Source organism: Herpailurus yagouaroundi, unplaced genomic scaffold, assembly GCF_014898765.1.
Source record: "Herpailurus yagouaroundi ecotype Mexico unplaced genomic scaffold, PumYag 29, whole genome shotgun sequence".
Taxonomy (NCBI): Eukaryota; Metazoa; Chordata; class Mammalia; order Carnivora; family Felidae; genus Herpailurus; species Herpailurus yagouaroundi.
Genome location: NW_024412377.1, coordinates 3,251,242 through 3,267,228, shown reverse-complemented (window position 1 = coordinate 3,267,228; position 15,987 = coordinate 3,251,242). Strand labels below are relative to the sequence as shown.

The 15,987-nt window shown below is 51.7% G+C and overlaps 1 protein-coding gene across 1 annotated transcript in view; it reads left to right on the top strand.

Annotated features, from left to right (window-relative positions):
* The window catches only part of LOC121042332 (uncharacterized), an 11,460-nt gene extending 11,062 nt beyond the window's left edge, over positions 1-398 (top strand). The window contains exon 3 of the transcript XR_005796139.1: positions 107-398. The gene's annotated coding sequence lies outside the window, so the exon portion shown is untranslated. The remainder of the gene's footprint in view (positions 1-106) is intronic.
* Positions 399-15,987: the final 15,589 nt, after the last annotated feature.

Genomic DNA, 15,987 nt, shown 5'->3' with positions numbered 1-15,987 from the left:
AAAAAAAAAAAAAAAAAGATTTCGGATCCAGTAAGACATTTTATGGTTGATGAGGGGAAAACTTAAATCTCTACTTAAACACCACTCTCTTTCTTCCTTTCTGCAGAGAAGATGGGATTACTTCTCACTTGCATGAAGAATAAACAAATCCGCCACATTGGGCGGGAGCATCGGGTGTCCTCACGGCGGTGCGGAATCTTCGGTGCGCGATGGTGTGTAGACCCTGAGTTGGCAAAGGAGTTCCTAGGGCGCATTTGGCACGTGGGCACTCCAAGTCCATTGGACACGCTCGCAAATGTGACTTCCCAGAGGTCCAAGGTTGAGGCGGTGTTTCTGTCATTTTATTTCAACTGCGTCACGCGGAAGTTAACTTCCAGGAAGCAGCCACCCGCATGGGAAGGCTGCCGGGCAGGGGGCAGCAGGGAGCTGTCGCCCTGGCCCGTGGAGCTGGCAGGCGGGACGGAGATGCTGGGTTTCTGCGGCTGCAGCCTGCTCTCTGGGCCCTCACTGCCTGCACCCAGAGGTGGCTTTCTGGTGCCCCGGATGCAGCTAAGGGTGCGTGTTCCCGGGGACGTGGCTAAGGCTGCGCGTTCCTAAAGCAGGCTTCCCGCAGCGGCCTCCCCAGGCCTCACCTTCCTGCCCCGGGTAGGGGACGTAGCTCTACAGAAGGCCTTCCAGACTCATTCTTGGAGCCTGGGGCACGGACCACTCCTCCCTTGGACACTGATGGCAGCACACAATTCTTTGCAGGAGATCTCTTTCTGCTTAAGATAGCTAGTGGGGCGCCTGGGTGGCTCAGTCGGTTGAGCGCCGGACTTTGGCTCAGGTCGTGATCTCATGGTTGGTGAGTTCGAGCCCTGCGTTGAGCTCTGTGCTGACTGCTCAGCTCCTGGAGCCTGCCTCAATTCTCTCTCTCTCTCTCCCTCTCTCTCGGCCTGTCCCTGCTTACTCTCTGTCTCTTAAAAAGAAACATTAAAGGAGCGCCTGGATGGCTCAGTCGGTTGGGCGTCCGACTTCGGCTCAGGTCACGATCTCACGGTCTGTGAGTTCGAGCCCCACGTCAGGTTCTGTGCTGACAGCTGGAGCCTGCTTCAGATTCTTGCTCTCTCTCTCTCTCTCTGCCCCTCCCCTGCTCTCACTCTGTCTCTCTCTCTCTTAAAAATAAATAAACATTAAAAAAATATATAAATAAAATAAAATAAATTAAATAGCCAGTGATTCCTGCTGCTTGCGTGTTGACGTGGCGTGGCTTTGGAGGCAGGAGCACACGCTACTCCCGAACCCGGTCCCCAAGCTGGTTCCCTGCTCACCCACCTGACTTCTGCCAACGACAGCGCATTCTCCCCACCAGCCCATGCTTCCCCTGCTCCCTTGCTCCTGCCTCTGCTTCCCTTCCTTGCACCTCATCACAGCAAGGGTGCACCCCTGCATCGGCTGACTTACAGAGCCCCACACTCCACCTGTTCCACATCCCTCACTGCTCTACACGCTAGTGCTCTTAAAGAGCTTCTTTTTTTTTTTTTAAAGCAAGTCACTGTCTTGGCCTAAATACTGTCACTACAGTAACCTACAAGACAAAGCCCTGCTACCATAGAAGGAGACTCACAGCCTCTTCTCCACCCCTCGCGCAGCCTTCTGGAAGCCCTTTGGAAGCTTAATATCAATTAGAACATTAAGTCAACCCTCAAACTCCCAATCATGCCTTGGATGATGTCACCTTTCATTCGAGACGTTTCCCTCCTGCCCATAACTTCGTCCAAATGCTGCTGCCTTTGACTCTGTGCCCCAGTCCCCCACCCCGCCGGAGAGGAGAGGGCTGTACCTGGCCCAGAACGGCGCCCTGCCCCATACCTCCGAGCCCTGCGCTACATGCTTCGTCTTGAGCCACTCCACACTCTTCAACAGGTAGGGCGCGGCCCCTCAGAACCACACAGCAGCACTGTCTTCCCCAGTGCACATCGCAAAGTGACTCCCAAGGCTATAATCTGTGATGGCGCGAGGGGAGCAGGTACTTGGGGATGATGGATGGAACTATAGCTCCGGCCATCAGACCTGGAAGATGGTGGCAAATACCTTATGTCTAGTACCCAGCTGGTCGTGCCTTTCCTGTGTGCTTAAAAATATTTTCTTCGCCCGTGTTTCAGATTTTCCGCCCAAGAAGCGGGCGTACGTATATTGTCTCACCGAAAAGGAATCCTTGAAGTGCGGTGTTATTCATAAAGCACTCTGTTTCTCATTGATAAATAGCAACAGGGAGAGGACAGGGTAATCTTCTTTATGAAGTATGTTTAAGTCACAGATCTAAAATTTGGGAAAGGCGAAAGGAGTTTGATAAATTTCAAACTTGACAAACATGATCTATCGTCTTTGAACCCAAGTGGTACTAATTTAGCAAAGAAGACCAAAAAAAAAAAAAAAAATCTTTGTTCCTGCCAGAGTTTATGTTTTTAATTCACTTATCTAAAAGTCTTTCCTATTCGTTTGGAAGGGAAATTCCTGTTTTGCACCAGGTTTGATGATGCATCTGTATGTTCTAGGAGGAGAATGCACAATTTCCTCACACCAGCGTCTCCCCAGCACTAAGGGCTCACGTCAGGGCCTCGCCTTGCCCCCGCTTCGGCTCACTGAACCAACCGTGCAGACTGAGCATGTGTTCAGGCGGGGCACTGCTCTGGGATGTGGACGTGCTGGGGCTGCTCCCCTGGCCTGGCACACACCTCCCAAGCCAGGACACTCTGCACTGTGCGTGACACTCGGGGAACAGAGAGACACCGCAGGGTCAGAGGCAGGAATCTCACCGGGTGTCCGGGGATGATTCACAAGAGCGAGGAGTAGGAAATTTCGAGGTGGCCATTTAAAAAGGATTTTTCCAAGAACAGGGCCATTCGGTCTAGGGCGCTCCCGGGGGAGGGATGGCTTTGGCAGACGTACTGGCTTCAGGAGGGGAGCTGGAGGGTAGCACAGAGCTAGAAAGAAAGGCGTACTGGGCAGTGAGGATGGGCTCATAAAGGTGGGCTGAGGGGCCCCTGGAGTTCCAGAAATACAGTTTGGCCACCAAGGACACCGTATTCTGTGGGAGGTGGGGGAGGAGAGGGGTTTTGTATGACAGCCTGGGCTTCAAGGGAAAGGAGCCTCCTTGGGATAGACGTCTTCTCTCTTCAGTGGGACAGACATAAAAACACACATGGCGTACAATGCGTGATTTATGGCAACACGTGTATTTATAGGTACGTATTGTGCAATCGCTGCAGAGAGTAAGAGCAGACCTAGCAGTGACTTTCCAGAAAGGCCAGGGGGCAGTATGGCATTGTGCAGAGGCTAAGAGTTTAGGGTTTAGCCACTCGCTGTGAGGCCTTGGGGGGATACTCAGCCTCCGGGAGGGTTTTTTTTTTTTTTCCTACATCTGTAAGATGCGGCTACGAGACCTTTCTCTGTGCTGAGTTGGTTGCATATGCAATGTACCTGAGCAGCAGGTAGGTGCTCAGCGAGCGGGAGATGTTGAGCTCTGAAGACACACTTTGTTCGTAGATTTGATACTTGCGAATTTCTACTCCTTTGCCACAGGCTGTGCTCTCTCACTGGAAGCAGGACGAGCTACCAGAACACTCCCCTGGTTCTGGATAATAAGGTGAAGGGCTCACGCTTTGTCGACGTTCGAACTCGCCCCAGCGTGCGGCCCCTGGCATGCGCACGCCTGGGTGCAGGCCCTCCGTGGTCAGGTGGCAGGCGGCACGGGTCTGTGGTGGGGCTGCCGCACTTGCCCTTGTCACTTACGGAATGCTCCCCCCTTCTGTCTCCAGTTCCACACTTTCTGTCATTTGAACACACCCTTGGAAGTCATTCGGGGTGTGGGTTTGGGAAGTCATGTGGAGAAAATGTTCCGCTCGGACAGCTGCCTTCCTTTCAAACTACGCAGGTGACCCCCTCCTGTCCTCACATGCGTCTGACTCTCTCACTTTGTACTTCTGGGTTTCCTACCAAGGACGGACCTTCCAGAGGCATGCCCCGCTCTAATGTGATTCAGGAATTTGGGGTGGGCTGGTTCTCAATAAGATCCAACGCATCTATACCCATAACTGACTGTCACCATTAACATCTACTTGCTTTTCCTCTGTCTTAAGCAATCTGGCTTCACCGCTCTAGGTAAGTCTAGCCCAGAAAGATAAATGTGCAAATAACTTTATTACTAATATCAGGAACGTCCCCAGTATTAGTTTAAATGGGTATCAGGCCACTGAACGTACAATGAACAGCAGTGCCCGACGGTGTGCTTCCAGGGCTTGTCGCGTCCGCTTCTGCTAAACTACAGGTGACCTTCCAACAACGCAGAGGTCGGGGGCGCCGACCCTCTCTCTGCACGGGCAGAAATCCACGTATAACCTTGACGCTTCAAAACTTCACCACCAACAGCCTACTGTTGACCGCAAGCCTTACCGCTAAGGTAAGCACATTGGCACACATTTTGTATGTGACAGGTGTTATCTGCCGTGTTCTTACCATAAACGAAGCTAGAGAAAAGAACACGTTGAGAAACTCATAAAGAAGAGAAAATACATTTACAGTGTTTTTTAACAAATGCATTTACCGTATTTATTAAAAATTCCACGTGTTAAGTGAACCTACATGGTTCCAACCCGTGTTGTCCAAAGGTCAACTGGATTATATCATGGATCGTGACCGGTAACGCAGCTCTAATTCCACTTGAAAGACCGGCCTTGGACCAGAAAGCAGAAACCTCACAACTATGTCGCCTTTGTCCAAGTCCCTCCCAGACAAATCCAAGACCGTCAGGGCAATGCCTGCCTGCGCCAGGGTGAGCGAGCAGCCCCCTCAGCCCTGCTTGTCCCCAGACGGCACTGGTAGGATTTTCGGGGAGCCAGCCTTCAGCAGCACGACGCGCACGCACAGGCACTTTTGGTCACCTCCCTGGGGGCTCTGCCCTCTGTGCTGAGCACGTGGATCTCTGAGGACTGGCCACAGCCATGTGCAGGGCCAAGCGTCAGCAGCAGGGGGCGTCTGGGTGGCTCAGTCGGTTAAGCATCCCACTCTTCTGTTTCCGCTCAGGTCAAGATCTCACGGTTCATGGGTTTGAGCTCCCACTCAGAGCTCAGACTCTGCGCTGACGATGAGGAGCCTGCGTGGGATTCTCTCTCTCCCTCGCTCTCTGCCCCTCCCTTGCTTTCTCTCTCTCTCTCTTTCTCTTTCTCTCTCTGTCAAATATAAACAAACATTTTTTGTTTTAAAGCATCGGCTGTGGGTCCAGACTCCCCCCTTACCAACACCTGCTCTACTGGTGAGCTGAGAAGTCACAACTTCCCCTCCCCATCGGCTGGTGTGTGGAAGGGACTTTACAGATGTGATAGGAGGGTCTCGAGATGGGGGGGGGGTTTCCCTTGATTCCCCGGGGGGGACCCTAAATGTAAACACAGGTATCCTTTTAACAGGGATGTGGAGGGAGGCTTGGGAAAGAGGAGAAGGCCACGTGAAGGGAGAGAGGCACTTGGAAGTCAGTGGAAGGAGCCACAAGCCCTTCAGGTGGCCGATGAAATCTGGGGAGGTCTAGGCCACAAAATCTCTGGTGCCTCCCAAAGGAACCCATCCTGCCCACGCCTCGATTTAGCCTGCTTGTGCACTTGTGCCCTCCAGGCTGCAAGAGAGTAAATTCGTGTGGTTTCAAGCCACCAAGTCTGTGGTGATATGTCACAGCGGCAACAGGACACAAATAAATGCGGTTTTCTCGTGTTTGGAGTGCACGGCGCAGAAATAGGAGCCAGGGGCTTTTGCAAGGGTTCAGTGAGGCGACTCACATAAAGCACTGGGGGCAGAGTCAGACAGTAAACACTCAACGTCATTACTGTAACTAGTATGTCTCTGTTTAAAACCAAGTTTCGGGGCACCTGGGTGGCTCAGGCAATGGAGTGTCCGGCTCTCGATTTCGGCTCGGGTCATGTCATGATCTCACAGTCGTGAGTTGGAACCCCATGTCAGGTTCTTTTCTGAGCGAGGAGCCTGCTTAAGATTCTCTCTCTCTCTCTCTCTCTCTCTCTCTCTCTTTCTCTCTCTCTCTCCTTCTGCCCCTCTCCCCTGCTCACGCGCGCTCTCTCTCTCTCAAATAAAATATAAAATAAAAATAAATATAAAAAAATAAAAATAAAAATAAACCAAGTTTCGTATCAGAGCCGCAAAGCTGCGTGTGGGCAGACGATCTGTAGGTTCCACCTCCAAGACGCTCCAGGCTGGCAGAGTGCCAAGTACACGGAAGAGCCTCTATAATTACTTGTTGACCATCAGGTCCTGATGATATACAGCTTTCTCCAGCACACAAGGTGTTCACCCCTTAAAGTGTTTTGTTAGTGAAAGAAGGCAATCACACACATGCTTCCAAAGAGTACGATCATGAAACCGTGTGACAGGGGCACCCGGGCGGCTCAGTCAGTTAAGCTTCCGACTTCGGCTCAGGGCATGATCTCACGGTTCATGAGTTCTGGCCCCTGCATCGGGCTCTGTGCTGACAGCTCAGAGCCTGGAGCTGCTTTGGATTCTGTGTCTCCCTCTCTCTCTGTCCTTCCCCCACTCATGCTCTGTCTCTCTGTCTCTCTCAAAAATAAATAAACATTAAAAAAAAAGAAACTCTGTATGATAGAGGGTCCTCCAGGAAAACAGGACCAAGAGGAGATTAGATAGATAGATAGATAGATAGATAGATAGATAGATAGAAGATAATAGACAAATACATAGATGGATGATATGTATGTACCTACATACACTGATACATACGTACTCTCCGGAGGGAGGGCAGGAGGAGAGAGATTTTGAGGAGTTGGCTCATATGATTCCAGGACTGGATGTCATAATAACTCTCAACCAGAAGGTGAAAAAAGCAGAGTGAGGCTAATGCTGTCTCGTTAAAAAGCATAAGTCACCCACATGAGCTAGAGGAGAGGGATGTTCAATCACGTTAGTGGTTATCATGAGGCACTTGTCTTTGTATGCGGGATGATTTGGGAGGGGTCTTCATTCTGCCCAGCTCCACCATGTCCCCAGAGTGGCCTTCTGTAGCGCTGGTGCTCTGCGACACCGTTTAACCCCCACAGGGGCAGGAGCATGGCCAAGGGTGCCGGGGTCTGGCAGCACCTGGAGGCTGCTTTCCTCTTCTGAAAGATTCATAGGTTCTGATCCATCAGTTCTTGGGTAATTAAGGGCTCACTAGTCCCTCAATATAGACACAGCCGCAATACTTACAGAAGTTATTTGGCTCATGTGTTCTCAAAGGACAGGGAAGCCTCCCACGTATTTTATCTGTTGATTCGTCATGAATCGCCACAAATTTAGTGACTTAAAGCAACATGCATTAATTATCTCACACTCTATGCAGGTCAGACATCCTGGCACAGCCCAGCTGGGTCCTCCGCTTTGGGTCTCACCACACTATAGTCAAGCATCAGGTGGGGTCGTGGTCTCATCAGAGGCCCAAGTGGGGAAAGATCACCTTCCAAGCCTTCTCATTTTGTTTGGCCGGGCTTACAGGACGGAAGTCCCTACCTTGCTGCTGTTTGTCACCTGGGACCACTCTCAGCTCCTAGAGGCTGCACAGTTCCCTGTCCCATGGCCTTTCTGCAGGAGGTCCCACAAAACGGCAGCTCACTTCTTCAAGGCAGCAAGGGAGAGTCTCTCTTCCTCAAACTCTTACATCACCTATAACCTTGGATATGACAGCCCATCACCTCTGCCATATTCTGTCATCCAAAAGTAAGTCACAAACCCCGCTCACATTCAAAAGGTGGAGATCATATAGGACATCAATCATTGGACAGGGGATCACCCTATGGTATGTCTGCTACATTATCTAAGACTATATTAAACGTGTATGAATCCTTCCATTTCTTAAGCATTTAGAAATCGCAAAAGGAATAAACATAGAAAATGCAGATGACATGAATAAATCCAAAGAAGAAAATAAAATCATTCCTGGCTATTACTATTTCTACCATGAAGAGATGATCACTTACAACACTTGAATGTCGCAGACTGAGGACTCTTCAGAAATAGTCTGGGACCAGACAGGTTCTTGTAGGGCACAGAGAGGAGGCTCCATCTTGACTGGTGAGAGAGAAGCTTCTGGAGCTCCTTCTTCCCCTGCTAGTGGAGGCCATTGGTCAACTGGGCCAGTAGAGCCCCCGGTGATGTGACATTTTTGAATTTTTGATTATTACACCGTTCGGGGTGGAGAAAGTGCTACTGGAATTTAGTAGGTAGAGCCTAAGGATACCGAGAAAAATCCCACGACACGCAGAACCGTCCTGGCTCACACATCCATGGTAGCGAGGCTGAGAGCCTGGTCTCAATCCTCACGTGAGAATGTGAAGCTGAAGGGGCTGTGGGGTGGAGGACAGTATTCACAAAGGTGTTCCTTTCTCTCTCGGTCATAGCTCATGGCTCCGCCCAATGGAAGTGAAGAGTAAAAGTGACCTAGTCACAAAGCACCTACTGAAGTCAGCACCTTTAAAATCCCATAGCAACCTTGGGGAGACATTCACATGCATTAACAGATGAGGCAACAATTGTAAGTGCTGCAGAGCGGGAGAAGATTTATTGGGCGTCAAGGAATTAAAGGAAAATCATGTTATCAAGTGACAGATCAGGACACACCAAAGACTAGAAACAGAGCCAGCCTCCTCCACCGCCTTCTGCCCACGGGAGCAGCGGGGCTGGTCAACCTGGATTTCTACGGCCACATTCTAGAATGTCTTGTAGGGAGACATTTCTTTGGGACACTTGGGGCCTAACACTTGGAGAGAAGTTTACCTCAGTTCTCCTCCCTGGAGTCTGCGATCATTTGAAAGTAACAGGAAAAAGTGGTCAGGCCAAGGGAATGATCTCAACGGGGCCGTCAACGGTAAGGATGCTAACCGTTCATTCATTGTGAAATTGCAGGGACGGCTACATGATGAAGACCTCAGAGGATCTGGGCACTGAAAATACCTGGCCTCTGCCCCCCGGATGCCCACAGCAGCCCTTTCCAGTGGTGACGACCCACGTTGTCTCCAGATGGGGCCAACTGTCCACCAGGGGCAGGCTCACCCAAAGTTGAGAACCGTGGATTTAAGTGGTTTTATTTTGTAGGTGTGTTTGCTTACTTGCTTTGCTGATCATTAAACAAAGCTGCCTGAACCTCCCCACAGCCTGCTTTCTGCCTCCATCCAAGTACACCCAGAAGGTACATTCCCAGCTGCTAAATTACTATTGCAGAGAAGCGGCATCCATTGAGAACTCTGATATATTTTTGCCAAATTTCTATCCAAGTATCATTTTTAGAAAGTTAAAAGCACAGCTCTGACACAAACATATAGGGAGCCCATGTCCAAGATTTCTTTGTCTCATTTAGAGAGACAGCTGGCAGGCTGGGAGACTGGTTCAGGAGGAAGAGGGGACACAGTGCCCAAAAGGGGGTTTCACGATCACACTCACAAGGAAGCTCTGACTATGCACAGCGTCCTCCGTGAGGCTCCATAGCATTGGTCACTTGCGTTGCGGTCAGTTCTCTGTGTGTCAGTGTGGACTCATACAGGGTTGTGAGATACACTAGTCAGTGGAAACTAGTAAGTCATGAGTGAGAGAGGTCTTAGGTGGTCCTTGCATTCACCCCCGTGTATCCTTGAAAAGACACAGTCATCCTGTTGCCCATTCCTGAGCTTTGATGTTTTCTCTCTTAACGTTGCCATCCTGACATTGCGCACAGAGTTGTCTCCTTCAGTTGCCCCGGCTCCCATAACCACCATCCACGTGGGATGAACATTCCTGTCTCTTCCCGCCCACCAGACAGGTATCTCGTGTCTCACTTCCCTTTCTGTCACTGCTGGGATGGCCAGTATGTTTCCACACATTTATTGGCCATTTCAGCTCTAATTTATTTTGCCTTCCTCTCCTTTGTTGATTTTCCTTTTAGAGAGTTCTGCGTTTCCTCATTCATTTGCAACCCATCTGTCTATGTGTCATTTGTCTCTTACACATGTTAGAAATGTCTTTCTAAATTTCCCTTTGCCTTTTCATTTAGTTTTTCTCTAACAGAGAAATCGATACAGAATCCAGTTCACCAGCATCTGTCTTCATGGGCTCACATCTGAGATTTTATGTTGAAAAGTCCTTTCTCAGGGCACCTGAGTGGCTCATTCTGTTAAGCATCCAACTCCTGGTTTCGGCTCGGATCATGATCTCACGGTTCGTGGGATCAATCCCCACGTCGGGCTCTGCACTGACAACAGGGAGCCTCCTTGGGATTCTCTCTCTCTCACCTCCTCTCTCTCAAAATAAGTAAATGAACAACAACAAAAAATAAAAGTCCTTTCTCAATCCCGGGATTAAATTTTCACCTATGCTTCCTCCAACTATATTTAGAAGTGGTTATTTTATACTTAAGTTTGTGTTCCATTCGAAGCCCATTTCTAAAAGAAGATGAGAGTTGGAGATACAACTATTTTCCCCCCAAAGAATTATCCAGTTTTCTTGGCTTTGTTGAATAATTCATGTTTTTAAGCCATACCGTTCAGATGTGAAGTCTCTGTACAGAAGAGCCTGCTTCTGGACTGTCTGTTCTCTTCCCTTGATCGACCTGCGGTCGTGGCCCCAGGCCACAAAATGTAAATTGCTAGTGATCACGTACCATACTTCTTTATCTGGCAGAGCAGGTCTGATTTTAAATATCACAGCTTTTACTTGCAAATGGGAGAGTGACGATTTGTATCGAATTTACATGAGTAAAAGGGCGTTCTCTCTTTTTCGGTGGACAGTGGTGTTCCATCATCTCATCAAACCAGCTATTTTCCTATTAAAAAGGTATTTTCACTTCTTAGTGAATCCTTTGCGGGCATGGCATTTCCCTCTGTGGAATGAAAGGCACTGCCACTGACCTTAAATATTCTCACCAGGTGCCCTTTCCCTCCGCTTGAGTGTCTGGGAATGCTTAGGCCCAGAGTCATGGGGGGGTGTCCAGAAACTGGCTGAGGGAGGGGGGGACCTGGGCACTGGAGAGGGTGCAGACTCTCACATGCTCATGACACAGGTTGATCAGAGTGCTTGCAATGAAGAGTCAGCTGATCTTTATGTATTTGTTTTAATTTTTTAAAATATTTATTTCGAGAGAGAAAGAGAGAGAGAGGGGGAGAGGGAGAGAACGAGACGAGGGTGCAGAGAGAGAAGGCGACAAGATCCAGAGCAGGCTCTGCACTGATAGTACAATGCGGGGCTTGAACTCCCCAACCGTGAGATCATGACCTGAGCCGAGGTTGGACGCTTAGCCAACCGAGCCACCCAGGTGGCCCTGTTTGTTTTTATTAACTTCTGAACCCGTTTTCTCACACTGGGCTCCTCAAGTTCCATGAGATTTATCAGAGTAGCTGGAGAAAAGTTCTTTCAAAATAAAGTTAGAAAACACCCTGTTGTACCATATCGAACAAGGTTCTCTGCAGCGGGACTTCTCAGGGCCTTTAATCTGTTCGTATCCTGTGACTCTCCAAGAGTGTTATTAGACCCTGGCACCCTTCTCCCAGAAACGCTGGTTATTACACCCTGGCACCCTTCTCCTAGAAACAATAGTCAACATCGCAGTCAACACTAGGCCGTCTAAGCTCTGAAGCCTGGGAAAGACTATTTCTCCGATACTATGATTTTTTCACACAAAACTGAAAAAGACAAAATGTCGCCAACAGAGAAAAAGAGCCGTAATTAATGATCATCACCGACAAGGAGGCGGCGATCCACTCTATCTCTGGTGGCGGTTTCAGCTTTCCCAAGTGAGTTCTGTACATTTTCTTGGCGGCCCTCCCTCCTCCCCAGTGCAGAGTGCAGGCGAGGCATTATCATCCCTCTTTGCTGAGAAGGCCGACGTCCTCCGGCCGTGGGATGCCGGAGCCCGCACGAGCATGGTGCCCGTGGATTGCACGACACATTTTGTTAGCTTTCCTCTGCTGTGTCAAGCGACAGGACTCAATGGCAGAAACCAACAGCCATTTATTAGCTGACAGTCCTCCAGGCCAGAAACACGGCAGAGTGAAGCCGGGTTCTCCGCTCAGGGTCTCACACAGTGAAATCAGGGTTGGCCGGGCTTCCTTCCTTTCTGGAGACTCAGGGGAAGACTCGGCTTCCAGCTCATGTGGGTTGTTGGCAGAATTCATTTCCTCACGGTTGTAGGACTGCGGATTCCGGGTCCGGGGGCCGTGCACGCTCTTTGCCATGTGAACCCTCATCTTCCAAGCCAGCAACAGGGAGTCCAGGTCTCTTTCTTCAGGAGGAGCTCTGTCCCTTGTGTGGGCTCACCTGATTAGGTCAGGCTCACCCAGGATAGTCTCCCTGCCTAGAAGTCAAATTTACTTGCACCTCAATCCCATCTGTAAGATCCAGTCACGGCGGTCCCTTAAGACCCTTACTGGTCCCTATAAGATCCAGTCACGGCGGTTCGTGTGGATCGAACATCTGGGAGACAGTTTGTGTACCGGATGGGGTTGGGGGGAAGCAGTGGGGATCCGGGGTGTTCTGCCAGCCACATTCACCTCTTACTGGGTGGGGCTCCAGGATCGGGCTTGCTTTAGAAACTCTGTGTGCTGCTAAGGTGGTCCATGTGTGTTTGGGGACATAAAAAATGAGTCACAAGAGATTTGATCTCAGTTAGAATGCGTAGAACACACGAGGACACCAGGGAGGCTCCCCAGAAGCTGATGGTGACAACCGGGCCACGTTCTTTCCACGTCCGGCAAAACCGCGTTCCTCGCTGCTGCCTGTCCGTGCTGTCCTGGGGTTGGAAAGAATCTGTGCAGCGTTCAATGGTTGCCTTTTAGTGACTATTTTAAGAAGATTCTGTTTGAAACTCCACTTGTTGTCTGTGGCTGAAATAATGCTCAATGTACTGGGGCAATACATCCTTAGCCACCGTGGCCCGGCTGTTCTTTACGGGATGTTAACATCATTCACGTTTTGTTTGTCGTCGATGATCAATGGCTAGAGACTACGGTTCCCCCCCCCCCCCCCAACTGACCCTTTGTCACATGAATGTCACATCCCCAGCTACCGCTCACCTCACCATCCGAGTTCCTAATCGCGAGTTTGTAAATGTCACCCTACGTTTTTAGTGAAATCTAGCAGGAAAACACTTAGCCAAACCAGACTCCCTGGGCCCACTGATCGGTGGGTCGCAGGTCCCCGCTTTCAGCCACCATTGCGGGGTGGGTTGAACTGGGGAGATGATAGAGGAACAGCGCCCCCCGCCCCCCGGCGGGGGGGGGGCGGGCCATACCCCCCCTGCAGGAACCGTCCGCCTTCCCACAGGCCGGGAAGTGATTTCCTGTTACAACATGAAACAAGCCTCCTCTGGGGGCTGAGTGGACAGGCCCCACCGCACGGGCCCCCTGCTCCAGGGCTGGTCCCTGCGTCCCCCGCACTGCTATCCCCTCCGAGCTCTGATGTCATGGGGACCACGGGCCCAGAGCCTGGGGCCGGGCTCCGTGTCCCAAGCAGGCCACGCTAATATCATTAAGCTGCCTGGTTTTAATTTGCAAGCACTTCCCAGCTGTCTACTTAGAAGTGTTTAAAGCCAAGCTCTTTCATTCTTTCCACCATTTACTGGTGATCGGAGAAGTTTAATGATTGTCTTGTGAGGCGGGGGTGGGACACAGGTCAGAGAGTGATGAGAAAGAAGAATTATAAGCTGGAAGAGAAACGCAAGATAATAAAAGTGTAATTTAAGACATCATACTTGCACAATTACCGCTGTGTGTCACACTTAGCAGGGAGTCTAAATTTATCTCACTGCTGATAGTCCACTGTGAGAAATAAAACTGTACAGAAATCTGGGGGGGGGTGTTCCAGAATTTCTCAACAACTTTATCTAGCAGTTCAGCGTGTGGGCAGGGGAGTGGGGGTGGCCTCGGGGCCTTCCGCGGTGCTCAGCCTGCAGCTATCACGTTGTTCCGGGCGGAGCTGGCCACCCCCCACCCCCAACCAGGGCCCGCGGAGTCCCCCACCTCCGGGGCAGAAAGCACAGAGACGCTGAGGCCCCGCCCCCTGGGCCATGCCCTGTCCCCTCTGAGAACAGGGTGGTGGCTCTGAGATCAGTCATTCCGGACGCCTCCCTCCCTTCCACATGCCCACAGAGATGCCCCGTGGGTGTGGGTGGCGGTCGCCCCGCACCCGTGTGCCCCACATCTCACCCTTCTCGGTCTGCAGCCCAGCTACCTCTCACACCTCACTCGGGACGTGCCCCTGGGTTTCTCTCATGTTCTCGGAGCTCAGATCCCATGACGGGATGTCCTCCTGGCCCCGTGTCCCTCCGCCTCCCTCCTCCGGCCAGGCCGCTGGAAAGAATCCCACCCCAGTACCCAGTGTCCCCCTCCACCCAGGTGCCAAGGGAACGGGTTTCAAACCCACATGACGTCACTCTGTGCCCCCGCTCAAGGCCCTCCAACAGCTTCCCGTTTGGCTTAAAATAAAGTTCAGATATGACAGCGGCCCGCAGCCTGCTTTCTCTGATGCGGCCTCCTCGACCCCCTGGCCTCCGAGAGCCTCCTCGCCTTTCTGTCCACTGTCCTCGCCAGGTCCCTTCCCACCTCAGGGCCCGTTCAGGTCCCGGCCCCTCCCCCCGGAACCTACTCCCGCCAGATGGTCCCATGTGCGCAGTTCTCTGGGCAGATGTCCCGGTTCCAGAGAGCTTCCCTCCCCCACAGGATGGGGCCCAGTGGGACAGGTGTCCCCAAGGCAAGAGGGCATCTGGCTCTCACGGGCCAGTCCCACGGACGTTTGGGAAACAAGAGAAGACAAAGACGTGTAGCTTCCCTGAGATCTCGGAAGATTTAACTATTTAAACTAAGGACCGACGTAGATTTTCCTCCTAAGTTCAGTTCATTGCAGGGCTGAATGCTCTGTTCCAAGCAGTATGGCAGCTTCTGGAGCTGTGTTGTCCAATATGGTGGCCACTGGCCACATGTGGCCGTGGAAATAGACACGTAAACTCCTTGAGGCAAACCACAGTTAACTCAGTTCCTTAGTCACACGGTGCGTGCTTAAGAACCCTGCAGTCACACGTAGCTAGTGGCTGCCTGTTAGGGACTAAATATTTGTGTCCCCTCCACCCCTGCCAATTCATGCTGCGGCCCTCACCCCCAGCGAGACGGCCTCCGGAGGCAGGGCCTTTGGGAGGCGACTAGGGACTAGGGTTAGCTGAAGTCCTGAGGGTGGGGTCCCCGTGATAGGACTGGGGCCCTTACAAGACGAGGGAGAGACCGGACCCCTCTCGTCCATGCCGTGCGGGGACACAGCCAGGCAGCGGCCATCTGCCAACCGGCAAGTGGGTTCTCAGCAGACGCTAAATCGGACGGCACCTTCATGTTAGACCTCCGGCCTCCAGAACCGTGAAAACACGTCTGTGTGTTGGGCAGCCCAGCCTGTGACGCTTGCTCACGGCAGCCTGAGCCGACGACACATCACCCCTCCGGCACCCGCTCCCGCGTCATTGCTGGAAGTCCGAGCGCTCAGAGCTGTGTGCCGCGTGGTAGAAAAGACCCAGTCGCCCTCTCCGGAGGCGTCCGGAGTCGGCTGCCGAAGGATGGAAGGGAGAACGGTGCCCGATGAGTCCCAGCAGACGAGCGCACAGGTGCGGAGCGCTTAGCACGGAGATGCTGACTTTGAGCCAGGTTTCCAAGGATGAGCGGGAGCCACCAGGTGAAGCAGAGCGTGACAGGTGAGCGGCTGACCCTACCCAGGGCCCTGCAAATAAATAGAAACGCATCCAGGTGTAAAACCCCAAGCTTGGCAAGATTAATACAGAGAGAGCGTTCGCGCAGCATGAGTGCTGGGGGGACGGAGCCACGTTACTCGGAGGGGAGGCCGCTTAACTAGTGTCCGTGAGATGGAGGAGAGGTGGCGTGGGATTGGGGGAGGAAACGTATCGTCACGGGGACAAAAGGCTCTTCGGCAAGACCCTGAGGGTCACTTGGAGCCCAT